The following is a 15602-nucleotide window of genomic DNA, read 5'->3' as shown; positions in this document are numbered from 1 at the left end:
AGATCTTCATTATTTCTTACCAATGTGCTTAAATGCAGTCTTATCTTTAGGAGAATATTTGAGTGACAATGGTTAGGCTGAAAATTCAGAGCTATAAATGAACAAACTGTAATATGCACAGGAGGATGGGAAATGATCTTATACTCTTCCTCATTCGGTCTACACGCAGCAGAGTGGAAATCTCCCCCAGATATGAAGGGATATCTCTACTAATTACAAACGACATTAACTTTTCATAACCTAATATTCTAAAATGAAGTTTTCTAAAATGAATCGCCGGCACCTACCTGTGAATGAGTTCTCCCTCTTTTTTGTCACACTTGGGTGGAATACATTATCCCCAATATTAGGAGAGAACATACCTGTAACAGGTTAATGACCTCACACTTTCCACACCATTTCACTTAGCGGGCCATAGCCAGGAAGAGCTAAATGCTTCACTCCCAGTTCACTAAATTATGAATTAGCCAAAAGGTGAGGCGATTAAAGATTCAACAATTTTTGGTTCAACCAATAGACGGTCTCGTTGCTGAGCTCAGGTTGGATATGTTCGGCCATTAGCTTAAAACTGTCTTGATGTCCATTACGGAGAGCATAAATATTGGAAGAGGAGAACAAATAATCCAGAAATTACCAATCAAAGTGCTTGCAACCTCAGAGAGGAACTACTATCTGTAGTATAAATAAAATCAAAAACACCATCTTCATCTGTATACATTAATGAATAAATAACATATTGGAAAACATTGAATCATGGAGATGTTGAATTATTTGTCATGACATTGTGATTTCTATCACATTACCCGAGACTGACTTTAACGTTACTTTCAAACCACAAACATAAATGGAGCTAAAGGAATGTTCCTCAAACACTGTCTGAACACATTTTTATTTCAAATATGGACAAAACTAGTTTTAAACACTTGCGTTCTCAAATTGTCCAAACGCCAGCAGTGGCCTTGGCGTGTCAGACCTCTTTAGCCTTATCCGTTCTGTAACAAGCGCTGACAGGTCACATGGCACAAACTGTGATGTCTGAATAATTTGAACAAATGCTAAATCATTGCAAAGCAGCCAGAGAGATCAGCGACGTGAAAGTGAAGTGTTTGCGCTTCCCCAAGGCTCAGTGGCATCTGTTCTACATGTGTGCAGCAACAACATCCATGTTTCATTATATTAATCCCAATTAATTGTGCTTGTATTAGAGTAAATATTTGACTTTGAAGCGCCAAACACTAATTGGGACCCTCTCTGTAAATCTATACGTGCAAAATTTTCCATAGAAAATTGGGCATTATTTACCAGGAAATCCTTTTAATGATCTATGCACAATTTCTACTAACTATCAGTGATTTTGAATGTGTAGCCACAGCCTACATTTCCGGTCATACACTATAACAATTTTCCTTTTTGTCCACCCCAGCCTTGGAGTATTTTTAGAGAGTGTTTGTCTTGAGCACAAATCAGCAGAATAAGACAGGCTGATGTCTCTCCTTAATTCTGTAAATTGGAGGGTTGTGAGTCAAATTACGGTCTGCTGGTTCAGCCTGAGGCCACCAGGGAGAGCTGTGCCTGTTTTTCTCAGAGTCACTGGGACAAACCACTCCAGCAGCCTCAGTCTTGCCGTAAGGAAAGCTATCACTAATTACTATTTTATTGGCTTTGTTGACATAAAGACACAGTAAAGGAGGTCTATTTTAACAATTATCCTGTCTGAGTAAGATGCTGTTTTCAAAATATCCTTTTTTTTTCAAGCAAGGTTCAAGCAAGGCACATTTGACCCTGAACTTTATATAATTTAATCGCAAGGGGAGGATAAAGATCCTGGTCCTTATGTATTTTTCTTCCTGTAATCATAGTTGCTTGTGTATTTTCACAAATTGGGACTTTTTAACCTGGCAAAGGAATTATGTACACGAAACCTCTGCAGGATGTGAGGTTGTTGGGGTCTGTTGCTTCTACTGGCCATTAACTAGGGATTAGTGCTGGTGGGGCACACATCCCTTTGAAGAGGTAATTCCTCACACTTCCTTGCTATAGAAAATCAGGAAGCAATCATAGAAGAAACCATGCAGATGGTCCAGACAGGGAAGCCCGTGACCATTTTTTCTTCGCTCACAATTAAGACCTGGAGTAGCCGCTGCCATTGTGCAAACTTAGCACATCAGAAAATTTAAGGGGACATAAGAATTAGCAGGAAATGCTCCGGGCCTGTCATGCAATCATGCTGAAAACTTAAGGGTAACAGTATGATCAAATGTCTCTTCCAAACAAACAAACAAAAAAAAATAAGGGTAACAGTGTTTACAAGCTTGTGGAGTCACTGTAACTCAGCACAGTCACTTCACAGCTTCCCATATATCTGTCAGCACAGCATATCTGAGCATGTGAAAGGCCGTAAATTATACTATAAAAGTTGTTGGAGGGGAGATCATCATGATGTCACAGTGCTTTTTAACACTGCATGGAGATGCTCAGAGAATTTAAGAATATATGTTAGTGAGATTGATGACTTGGCATGAATCATTGTGCTGCTGCTGCTGCTGCTGGGAAAAAAAGGAGAGAGCTATTAGTGCTCTATGTTAGAGCACACTGACCTCTACAGGGACAGAAGGTTAATGGACAGCTTTCTCCTAGTCGAGTCCGGGATCCTGATCTGTATAGTATATTTCAACATCCACTTTTTCAAACACCTTCCAAATAATATGTGTGTAGTTTACATTTTGCATTTTTATTTTTAACAAGAGAAACAGCGGAGCAATGTAAAGTTTTGACATGTTTCTCTTTGGTTTCCTCTGGTGGTCTCTCTGGTAAGTTGTTAGCATGTCGTCTAAGTCGACCATACAGTGTTGTATATAGCACTGAGGGTTTGTTCACTCTCTCTGAGCTGTATCTGTATTTTTGTTCTTAAATCACTGACTTTGTAAAACCAGGGGCCACTTGGTTTTTACTCACAAAGCTAAATTGAAGGTTGGATATAACACTTGTATTTAAAGTTTGCACATAAACTGAGAGTTTTGAGGCCGTTTTAAGGGCTGCAGATGTGCTGTTGGGCTCACAGTGGGTGTTTACTCGTTTTAGTTTGACGTGCAAGTCAAAACACAAACGTAGGAATTATCTCTTTAGTGAGGTGCAATTCTGCCTTTACAGAGTTGCAGCTTTGGTTCCTCCCTGCAAGGAGTCTATAAAGACTGTCACTCGCCCCATATTATTTGTTTCATCTTTGTTCTGTTAAAGCCATTAAAAAGAAATCAAATTAAGTCAAATAACCTGTAAACAGTCTCATCAGTTTTCTGTTTCTCAGCACTGTGATACCTCAGAACCAAAACTAAATGCTAACACCTAACTTTAAAACAGATGTATCCAAGACAACAAAATAACAAAACGTACATGAGAGAAAATGTAAAAATGTTTATGAATCAGACAAACTCACAGGTTTATTAATAGTTTATTTGGAACCCTTTTTGCCTGCAGAAACCAGCACAAATGTTATTTTGCACAGTCCATACTTACATGTTATAGTAAATTATATTATATACAATCTGAGGGCAAGTAAATCAGATTGAAAGTGAAATTAAAATAAAAGTAATAATTTAGGTAATAACGCACAATAGATATTTTTACAGGTCTGTAGACTCATGCAACAACCAAAAAATGCAACATTTTGGTTCTCCTCTTTGATTTGGCAGCAGAAACAGTCTTATATTACAAGTTCTGATTATATTGTAGTTATGTGATTATATTGTATAAACCTCACCTTGTTGAATATAATTTTTTGCTGTCGCTATAATTTTCAGATGGGCATCACCGTTTCATCTCATTTCATACTACTAACTTCGTTCATGGTGCTTGTAATTAACATGTCCGCCTCTTTCACGTGAATGTGCTCGTAGCTGGACAGGAAAACCCTGAATGAACTGATCTAGTTGATAAGACTATACCGGTCATCCAGGATCACCAGTGTTAGGCTCAGTGAAGCCAGGTAACCCAAACAGAGCCAGACTTGAGTTGAACTTGCCTCCTGGTATCAGCCCCTGTTCTCCATATACACCTAGTTATACCAATTTTGTATATGTGAACAATTGTAAAAATTCAAAACTTGATTACCACATTAATTAGAGTGCATAAAACATTTGTGGCTTTGCATAAGGGTAACCACAACAACAGTTTAGGGTCAGTGAATAATTGACCAAGTGTTTGCATGGAAATCAAACAAACATTGCTTTAATCACTTCAGTCACATGTTACTTTATGTTGTCTTTCCTTTAGCACTCACAGCTCCCTCTGCTTCAGGCTGCTGCCATCAGATTATTGGCCGCAGAGGTTACACGTCATTCTGCCAGAAATTTGATTAGCGGTATCTGTGAAAGAAAAGGCTGAGCATGGGAACTGACTTATCTGCCAGTGAACAACTGGTCATTTACAAGCTATGTGAGAGGCCCATGTGGCTTTTGGATACTGACACTGGCACTTTGTTTGAATTCTGCACTGTGTCATTCAACCACAATTTTCCCAGTTTATTGTATGAATTACATGTACTAATGTCTCAGCAAATTTAATTTAAATTTTAAAAGAGTAGAATATTGTTTGATGGAAATGGACTTGAAAAATCTGACATGTTGTGATGCTACAGTGTATTTCAAATTAATCTTGATTGTAAAACCTAGATAAAGGTGACATTAAATAAATGTTTTTACCTTCACAGATCAACACATTCCCAAATACTTAATACAAGAAACTAGGTGTTTCTGCCATCCTCAAAGTTCAGCTCCTGCCCATGGAAAAGTAAAGAGAGGTGTGTCTACTCCCCCAGAGGGGCCTCTTTCCTGTGCACACTAACAAAGTACCAAGGTGGTTGAAAGAGGGTAAAGAGGGGGAGGGGAAGGGGCTTTCAAACTTGCTCTGGCCAAGGACCAAAGATAAGAACATAGGGACAACTGTAGCTCAGGTGTTCGAGTGATTCATTAATCGTGTTTGATCCCTGCTCATCAGTCCATATGTTGAACCTCAAATTACTCCTGATTAGTGTGTGGGGATGCTTACAAGGAGATGGAATCAAAAATCATTTTTATTATTCTCATTTTTGAGAAAATGAACCTGGAAACTCATGAATTCAAAGTGTATATTTCGTTAACTGTAGCACAAAACCAAACACTGCCAGTAAAGATAAGAGAAGCGCTTTCAATCCAATCAGCTGGTGCTCATCTGTCATCAAGCATTAATGAAGGGTCCTGGCCTCGCCACCTGTTCTGTACATTCTAATGCCACACAGATGTTCGTGTAGCTGGAGGGGACGTCGCTCTGCAGCCAGCGGTGGTTGTCCTGTACGGTATGTGCAGCATCCGTCCAGTTTGCCCTGTCTCAATATAAGTCTTCTCTGTTCTTTGTTTGAAAGTATGCACACCTGAATCTGTCTTCACCAGGGTACATGCAGGTGCTCGATGACAAAAAACAGCTTTTTACTGTAGCAGATTTATAACAGCAGTTGTTGCTTTGCAATGTGAGGAATGCTCAAAAGGCATCTTTGTCTCTTATTTTCATATTTTTGTCTCTAATTGTATCAGAAGTTCTAAACATATTATTACTGTGAACCAGCTTTATTTACACATAGTGAAAGACAGGACTGGTTCTTGGGATAGGAACAATCTTGGTACATATTAAAGGTGCCCTTTTCAGTGAGGACCTAATTTTTCTGATAGGAATCTTGCAATAAGAGAAGGTAAATGTTAGCTTGTTAGCTTGTTTGAGGCTTTGGACTCTTTCTATACCATGTTTTCCTCCAGGGGGAATTTTAGCCATACTTTATCTGCACCCACCAACCATATAAGGCCTCAACCTTGTGCACTAGAAATAGAGCAGCTTTGTGCAAGTGAAATGGCCAGGGTAAAGGTATGAAAATGGTCCTTTCCTGCTGCCCCAATCATGAAATGAGTGGCCACTGCGGAAAGGGCTGGTTTGTTTCCTGTCGTGTTAACTCCTCTCACAGTCGTATACAGTGTGTATTCAGAGAGAAATAGGGCAGGAAGAAAGGACAAGAGGGGAGGAAAAGGTTTTATTGTCTGTCTATTGTAATGTATTTGACTTTTTATAGATTCTTTGTTAGGATTGAATTTGATTAGATGCTGTGGAAATACTTGCTCAGACTTTCTTTTCATCATCACTCTCTACAACCTTGTGAATAGCATTTCAAGGGCTTGTTAGTAACATGTTCTTATTCAAAAAAATAAATGTTAGTAACATTACTCTTTACAAATGACCATATGATCCTCTTTCTGTTCTTTTAGGACATAGGAGTTACATGCTGGCCTGCTGTGGTTCGGGACACAGAACAGGGGTGCGTTCAGTTATTTTAGCACTGTGGGTTGTGGACATAAGCATATCATTAATACAAAACATCGCTCTATTTTTGCTACAGGTCCATATTAAAATGATCACAGTATAATAAATATAAAAATGATCTATTTAATGTTTGCTATGACAACTCCAAATTCTGAATCCCACAACAGGGCACCACAGTCTGTAATTATTGTTCGACTTATACTCAAAATAAACTGCCTCCATTCCTCGGTCATGCAGGTTAGACTATGAGTAACACAAATGCTTGTTACTGTAGCGTCTCCTTTAAGAAGAGAAGCCAAACATCAACGCGAGGAGAAAGGTGGGAATGAAAGCCCACAATTTAGATTTTTTGGAAGGGTTGTGGTTCAGTTCCTCCACCACCATTTCCGCCATGTAAATATGGACACTCGCTGTCTGCTTCTGTTGGTCATTCTGGTCGACTGTAGAAATATTTTTCAGCATCTTTATTTAATCTTTTTATCTGTGGTAACCATGCAGTGGCATCACATGGTTGGTGCTCACATGGCTTCTGTTCTCTCTAAAAAGGAAAAGGCCTGTCATTTCCCTCTGTTGAGGCTGGAGATTAATCTATAATTGGCAAATACATCAGCACCACATCTTATGGGAAATGATGAGAGTCCCTGTTGATGCTTAATGTTTCTCATCAGCCACCCCTGCTCCTCTTGCTCCTTTAAGTCCTAAACTGTAATGGCTGTTTTATTGTGAGTAGTAGTGGCAGTAGAGAGGCACTTGCTCTGTATTTGGAGCAAAGCCAGCAGAGTGGGACAAATGGAGCGATCCATTCAGTAGTTCTAAATTTTTTTTAAAGACCTCCTCACTCTAGCTTGGTGCTGACACAAAAGGAGGTATTGATGTAAGGAAAGACTGAAGCTTTGTGTTATACCCACCAGAACTGGCTGAGGAAACGGTCCTTTCACAATCCTTAATTCAAATTGCAAATGGTGGCACATCTTGTACTCAAGAAATCTACAGTAGGCCTTTTTATTTAAACTATGCAATACTTCACTAACACAACACAGAGATTTAAGATTTTATGCTGTATGTGATACCAATTGAGGCTAACTTTGAAGTACAGAAATATGAATTTTGCATCTTTTTCTTCTTTTTCTCAGTTTTTTTTTTATTCTGGTTATTTCAGCATTTATAATTGTTTTTGTATATACAGTATGCTGTAATTTAAATGTTTCTACGCACTGCCTAAACAAACAGGAGGAGTACATTGTTCAGAGCCCTGATCTAATTTTGACTAGTGACAGAGGTCTAAACATAGAAACAAAAATACAAGAACAAAAAAAGATACCAAGAACATATGAATGTAGAAAAATCGTAAACTTCCTGTGTTTCTCTGGCATAGCAGAAATTAATTTTGTGGCTTTAAATTCTGTCACAAAGGAATGTGAGTGTGGGTTTGACATACAGGCATGATGACTATTTCCACAGAGAAGAAAACAGAATAGTAAATATGAGGATGACACCTTTTCACTGAGAATCAGAGCAGCGCTTTGTCATCTTGTTTTCTTTGTACCACCTGCTGACCTAACCCCAAGTATTTACTTAAACTCTCCCCTCATTGACAAAACCATTGCTTATTTTAGAGGGGGCTGACCTAGACTAAATGCCATGCTAGTTTGCTAAACCCAGGAAGTTTCCGTGTTATTTCAAACTAGAATAGATATCTAAATTTAGAGTAATGCTTCATGTTTTCTTTTGAGACTGGGTAGAGGGCTTGGCGGTACTGTGCTTAGACAATGAGCTCATAATCAAAATGATAGAGGGTGTTCCAGTTAAGCATGCCAACTAAAAGAAAACCAAGTAGGGCAGTGAAAGATTTTGCTGTATTTTTTAGATAGTCCCTGCTATTCATCATGTTTCATGACCTCTAGCACTAATAGGCCTTTGTTGGGATGAGGGGTCATTCAACGCGTGGGAATCTCTTACAAAATTCAAACACGAAGTACTCAAAACATAACTGCTTCTCACAAGTTGATATTTTTTTAAGAATTACGGTTTCAGATTATTTTTAATAGTACATTTTGAGTACAACACCTCACAGAGTTTGTTTGCCCAGACTTTATTGTGAAGATGAAAACTGGTTACTGCTTCTTTTGTTTTAAATGACCACAGTCATCACAGTTATTGTTTTTTGGGTTTTTTATACATTTTGATGGCTGTAATGGTGAGACAGTTTGAGCCTCTAGCCCACATCCTCGAGGCACATTTCACATGTTCACAGAAAGTCCAGAGAAAATGGCCATCCATTTCCGTTCTGTCAATGGCTTTTCTGTTGTGGTCAGCCACAATGCAATGCTCAAAGAAATGTTGAGTTATGTGTCATATCACAATGTAATTTGAAAATGTTACTCAATATATCAAGTAATTATAATATTAATGTATTGACTCAGCGCAGAGTTGCCCAATTGTGAAAAGTCTACTATGCCACAGCATGACACAGTAGCTGACTTCTTCTTTGTGGGAGAAAAACTGATGTTCCTGCTGATTTCTACACTACTTTGAGAAACTGTGTTGATAGCAGACACGTCGGTGCAGCTGTGGCATGGAAACCAAACATCATCAGATCTTTGATGTCTGTCTATGGTTTTATTTGAAGAAAAAAAAAATAACAGGGCTCATAAATCGCCAGGTTACCATTTCCTGTTTAAGCGCAAAATTAGAAAAATGTCTGGCTTTAATAACAACGAGACAGTTCACGTGACATCTGATCCAGTGTCAATAAATGCCAATGAAAAACAGGTTTTATTGCCAGCATTTTATTTGAAACAGCATGATGTAGGCCAAGAAGTGCTTCCTATGCAAAGTTTGCTACTGAGCTTAATGCAACTTTAAAAATCATGTCTGCTGATACACTGGAAAACTGCCCATATGGATTTTATGTACAGCGTGGTTATGAAAATGAGTGAAAACTCAATAAGACCGACATTTCTAATATGTCAATTTTATTGGACAGATGAAAACTGCTGCATTTTTCTCCTCATCATTCATTTGCACACAGCAATTTTTGTGCATTGAGATTCTGTTCACTTCCTCACACATAGTCATTATCACATGCAACAACCTGAGTTTTATGAATTGCATTCCTCAGTATGAGATAATTTACTGTGTATTTAGATTTATGTCTCCTCCTCAACCATCATTATCACCTGCAACAGCACAAGTTTTATGTTTAGCTCAAAGACACGTATGAATTATCTCAATTTCGTGTCTGTTTATCACAGATCTTACAGCACAGTATCATTCTGATCTGCTGCTCAGGCTGTTTTGCATATTTCTAACCCCACATGGTTGATGTGGCAGGGCACCATATAACAGAGCAGGAGGGTGGGGTTACCTAAATACCCTCATTTTACTGCAGAGGGGGGGTGAGAAGGCTTTAATTCAGTGGAAAGTGGTTATTCTATATTTGCTCCAACCATACAGTGACTCCACCCTCCACACGACCCACATAAAGCCACTCTAATATAAGAGTTTATGAATGCCGAACTTCTCCTCATTAGGTTTAGACTCAGACTCTACAGACCTGGCAACACTTTTTACTAAAATAGAACAACCAGCCCAAACTAACCAGATAATGATCTGTTGGTATGAGTGAAGATACTTGAAGTGCACTGGGGTGGCTTGGCCTAGCAGTGTGAGAGCATGGATGAGTGAAAGAATAAAAGTTAAAACAAAAAAGTCACTTCTAATGTAAAAGAGAATAACTATGGCAGAAAGAAAGAGACAGTGCAAACAACAGCTTCCCTGAATTGCTGTAAGCGGGTGGGGTCAGGTGGCCGAAAATGACTTGAACCACATTATATGTAAAGTTTGGTAATTACTAGGTTTTGAGACTTAAATAGCCGGGCCCACAGTGGTAAACATACTGGAAGTCAAGGCAGCTGCCTCCACAGTATCCTGCTTCTTGCCTCCTCAGAGACAAACCAGTCAGTATGCAAAGACAACAAGAAAACATTTGGTCTGTATAGGACAAAAAAGGTCAGAGACACTTCTATTAACCACACAAAGGGTAAAGAGGCTTTGAAATCAATAATGAATGATGAAACGAAATGAACTGCAAATGTTTTTATGTATAGATGTCTTCTTTTTCTTTCTTTTTTCTGCTTTTTAGCCATGTGCTAGCAGCGTAGGGTTAGTAATGTCGGTCTGGCGGTCTGTCCACTACTTTTGTCTGCGCATGCGTTGGCGCTGTGTTTTTTCATCAGAAGCTCTGTCAAAAATTGACATTTTTATCCAGTCACATTTGTATGCTACACTTTTAGATCCTGGTTGTTTTATCTGTATGTTTTGACAGTAAAAGATTTTAGTTATCAGACATTTGGATCTGAAGTTTTAAGTCTCCCAGTAAGGATAGCCTGCCACAACAAACCAGATAACCCAGCTTGTTCTTAGCATGGCAGCAGATAATGTCACCGCTGTTTTACACTATCACCATTAACACCACAAACCAGGAGGAAATCACAGCTATTTAAAGGTATAGTGAGTAATTCTAATCCAATTTAATTTTTGTCAAATTCAGTGAATATCTCCTCATGGTCCTCCAGCTGTCCCTTCTTTGTGTGCGCTGAAAAAAAATATGGCGTTCATACATAGCACTGGCTCTGTAAATGGGCATGTAAACACAGTGGCTCGGAGCGAGCCACAAAACACTACTCCGGTCAGTCAGCAGCAGGGGGCGTTCGTGCTTGTGCACAGGACAGGGGAAAGTCATCAGAGCAGCTGTCTGTGTGAGGGCATGACAGTCTCCGGCACCTGTTGAATGGTGGGGGAGGGCTGGCGAACTGGATAGAGAGGCCATGGCCAATTCCCATAGACAGTGTTTTCTCACAGAACAGATACACTTCCATTTAATTAGATGTACCAATCCACACTAAATCTGAGACAGTATCACCGAGACCCCCGGCGTTATTTTACACTCCGAGTCTGTTTTTGTCGCATCTAGCAAAGCGTAATCTGAGCAGGCAGCATGCAAACTATTTTGGTTCAGTAAGTTTCTGCTGTCAGTCAGCCTGGTGAAGGCAGTTTGGCCGGCCGCTGTCCTCTCAGCTCCCCAGGAGCTGCAGCTGACAGACGGCTGCTTCTGGACAGAGACGCTGAATGCAGGTCGAGTGAGAAGTGGGGAGGCCGCAGAGGGGCGAAGAGCGTGGATGGACTGTTGTGCTCGCGAGATTTTTTTTTTTTCTGCTTGTCATAAATTGTGAGAGGAACAGAAGTGACTCAACAGTTAACGCATCGCTTTGAATTCCACCATATTTCTCTTTTGGTCGTTGCCTTGGAAATGCAAGTGTGTGCGGTGTTTTTGGCTCGGTGTTAAGTTCAAATATCAACAATCTTTCTGGATATTGCAGAACAACACCCCAAGCTCCTTGATAAATATCCATATGTCTGCAACATAACAATTCACATCGGCACAAACAATACAGCACCACAACAGTCGGAACAGCTTAAACATGATGTAGCTGACCTTCCTAATTTTCTTCAAGACAGTGGCAAAAATGTATATATCTCTGGCCCAATCCAAAGTCTAGGACGAGCAGTTGAGCAGCTCAGTAGGATCCTCAGCCTCCAAACGTGGCTACAGTTTGCATGCCAGACACGTAACATTGTTTTGATCGACAATTTTAATCTGTTCTGGCAGCGTGCGTCCTTCTTTGGAAAAGATGGTATTCATCCAAATGCCGTGGGAGACTGTGTTTTAGCCTCAATTATTTCATACTCACTACATACAGCCCCTCATAAATGACAGCTGAAATCCACCACATACTTCATGACCACAGGCCAAAAACAACTGTTGTGTTGACACTCATGCCAAATGCATTACCTCTCCCTCTAGCAAGCTCTACCTGTATAGTCTCGCTTACCAGCGTTCTGAGCTGCATTCCTACCACCTGAATCATGCGCCCATTCTGCTTGCTTCAAAACCTCTACTGAATACAGTTTCTGCTATCCCTGTGATATGGGGACACAGACTTAATAACTCAAGGGTCAAGAAGAATGTAAATAGCTTGATTAACATAAGTATTGTTGCTAGCCATTCCATCAATCCCCATAGTACCTCAGTAAAACTAGGTCTTTTCAATGCAAGATCAGTTTCAAACAAGACTTCAATTGATTTCATTACTTCAAATAACATCGATTTTATGTTTTTAACAGAAACATGGCAGCAACTTAGTGATTGATGCCAGATACAGGAATTATGCCCTCTGTCTCATTTTGTTTTTTAAATGTGAAACCCCTACTCTCTGTGTGGTTATCTATCATCCTCCTAGACTTAACCCACAATTTTTATCTAAATTCTGTGAGTTTATATCTTCCATTATGCTTAGTTGTGACAGAATCATTGTAGCTGGTGATTTTAATGTTCATATAGACAATCCATCAGATCCTTTTGCCACTGAATTTACAAATATAACAAGTCCTTTTAATGTAATAATGATCTTCAATCTTACATCTTACAAGCCCTACGCATTATCGTGGCCATATTTTGGATCTGGTTTGTACTCAGGGTATTAGTATTGGTACATTTAATTTTATTGACCTTTATGTATCTGACCACTTATGTATTGATAGTGTCCTCCAAAGTAAGTCAGTAAATCAACTATGGATGGTGAATTCTCACATTTTTAAAGAAGACACACCGTCTACATATCATATTATTATGTAATATTATAACCAATGCATTAGATGATCAAGTAAAAAATACAAGAGCCATGTATTTTTCTGTTTTAATACAGTCAAATAAGCACAGACTCAGAGTTCTTTTTAATACTACTGATCATCTTATAAACCCTGTCAGTTTTAATCAGTGTGGACCCTCTCCTGATAGTCCTGCTGAAAGTTCCCACTTCTTTAATTGATGCCCCTTGTCCCAATCATACCCCTCTATATCATTTTACACCATCTCCCAAAACAAACTTATAGACATTATGTCTCACCAACACACCACCAACACCACAGATGCTCATCCAGTCCAGTGGATATTATGTCCCCTAAATTCATCCACAGTGTATTAGATGCCATCGCCCCATGGTTGCTCACTATAATTAATCTGTCACTATCCTCTGGTTGTTTCCCTGACTATTTGAAAACTGACAGTGACTCTACAACTCATGGAGGCTCTGAAAGATAACGACATATGGGAAAAATTTCAGTCAGGTTTCAAAAAATGCCATAGCACTGAGACTGTGCTTGTTAGAGTAGCAAAGGACTGCTGATTCAGGTGATTGTTCAGTTCTCATTTTACTAGCCTTGTCCACAGACTTTGATACAATTGATCACAACATTCTCATCAGTAGACTGCAAAACTGGGTTCGTTTATCTGGGACAGTCTTAGAGTGGTTCACCTCCTATTTGTCAAACCTCAAATGTGTCGTTTCTATTGGCGACCATGTTTCACCCCCTTCCCATACATTTTGGGGTGCCCCAGGGCTCCATTTTGAGACAAATTTTTTTTTCATTATGTATGCTCCGCTAGGTGATATAATTCATAGGCATGGCATTGACTACCACTTTTATGCAGATGATATGCAGCTATATGTCCCAGTGAAGCCTGAAGACTCCACCAGCTTATCCACCATAAAAGAGTGTCTAATTAACATTAAAAACTGGATGTCTGCTAACTATCTTAACTTAAATCCAGATAAAAGTAAGATCTTTATCATTGGCCCTGATTATATGCATATAGATTTAAAATCCTCACTTGGCCCCTTTTCCAACAACACTAAGTCTTCTGTCAGAAATCTAGGTGTCTTATTTGATTCCAACCTGAATTTTGAAATTCATGTCGGTAAGATTTTCCAATCCTGCTTTTATCATCTAAGACACATTGCTAAAATCCTTTCATGTCTGAGCTTCAGAAACAGAAACCATCATACATGCTACATTGGTTACCAGTTCATTACAGAATCGATTTTAAGATTCTACTTATGACTTTTAAAGCACTTCATGGACTTGCTCCAGACTATATTTCTGAACTACTTGCCCCTTATCAACCTGCACATAGTCTGAGGTCCTCAGACAGGAATCTGTTGGCAGTTCCCATGTCAAGATGTAAGACAAAAGAGGACAGAGCTTTTGCTGTTAGGGCAGCACCACTATTAACAACCTGCCCGATGAACTCAGACTTGCAGTGTCTTCTTTTAAATCGCTTCTTAAAACACATTTCTTTCAAAAGGCTTTTAAATTATATTTTTTACATTTCCTATTCTTATTTTTATTGTTTTGCTTCTGAAGATGTATTTTCTTTACCTTATTCCCTTAATTTTGTGGAATTTGCCTGCATATGTTTGATTTTTGGTTTGTCATTTTTGTCCTTGTGAGGCACTTTGTAATCTCTGGTTTTGATAAATGCTTGATAAATAAACTTTATCATTATTATTATTATTGGTCGAGACTGAAATATCTAAACAAATTAGATTACATTGGATGGATTGCAAAGAAAGTCTGTGCAGATATTTGTGGTTCCCAGAGAACTAAGGATTTTAGTAGAATATTTAAACAACTATTGGATAGTTTGCTATGAAATTTGGTACAGACATTCATGTCCCCCTTTGGATTTAACTTTCCAGTTAGTGCCATTATCAGGTCAAAATTGAAATTTTTGCAATACTTTGTTTTATGACCAAATACCTAGTCACTAATTACATTCCCATCAGCCACAGCTGTACTGTCTAGTATTAATTGCTGGCATGCTAACGTGCTAAACTAAGATGGTCCACATGATAAACATTATACCACTAACCATGTTGTGTGGTTGTAGACATCTTGTTTGAAACTGTGTCTAGGGAGGCACTGATTCAACTTTGGTAATTTTTGAGGCTGTACTTTGTGAAGGGTCTTTCAGTGTTGACGAGTATACTAGTATACTTGTGCCCACTGTTCCTCTTTGCTAATGTAGTGTCTATGTGTTTAGGGTAACTGCATTGGCAAAGACAGGCTTTAGTCATTAGCAGACCCTCACTTACACTGAGTGAAGTGGGATATTCCTCTAGAAGCTTTACAGAGGTACTATTTATTGCAGGGTAGCTTTTTACTGTGCATTTGTGCATTATATTTAAAGATGCTTCTGTTTTTTGTGTTTCTGGTTTGTGTGTGTGTGTGTATGTATCTTTTTCATTGCATTTACTTCCTTTCACGTTATCTTTGCTAAAAGGCTGTATGACCGTTAAAAAGATAACTGACAAAGATGACAAAATGGAGAAGTTGTGCTCATGTCATTTAAATGTGAAAGT

General features: G+C 38.9%; 1 protein-coding gene across 4 annotated transcripts in view; it reads left to right on the top strand.

Moving 5' to 3' along the window:
- The window catches only part of LOC137172648 (cadherin-related family member 1), a 104956-nt gene that overhangs the window by 56774 nt on the left and 32580 nt on the right, over positions 1-15602 (top strand). The window lies entirely within an intron of this gene.

This window comes from Thunnus thynnus, chromosome 20, assembly GCF_963924715.1.
Source record: "Thunnus thynnus chromosome 20, fThuThy2.1, whole genome shotgun sequence".
NCBI classification, from domain to species: Eukaryota; Metazoa; Chordata; class Actinopteri; order Scombriformes; family Scombridae; genus Thunnus; species Thunnus thynnus.
Note: the sequence above shows the minus strand (reverse complement) of the source record. Positions and strands in the feature narration are given on the sequence as shown.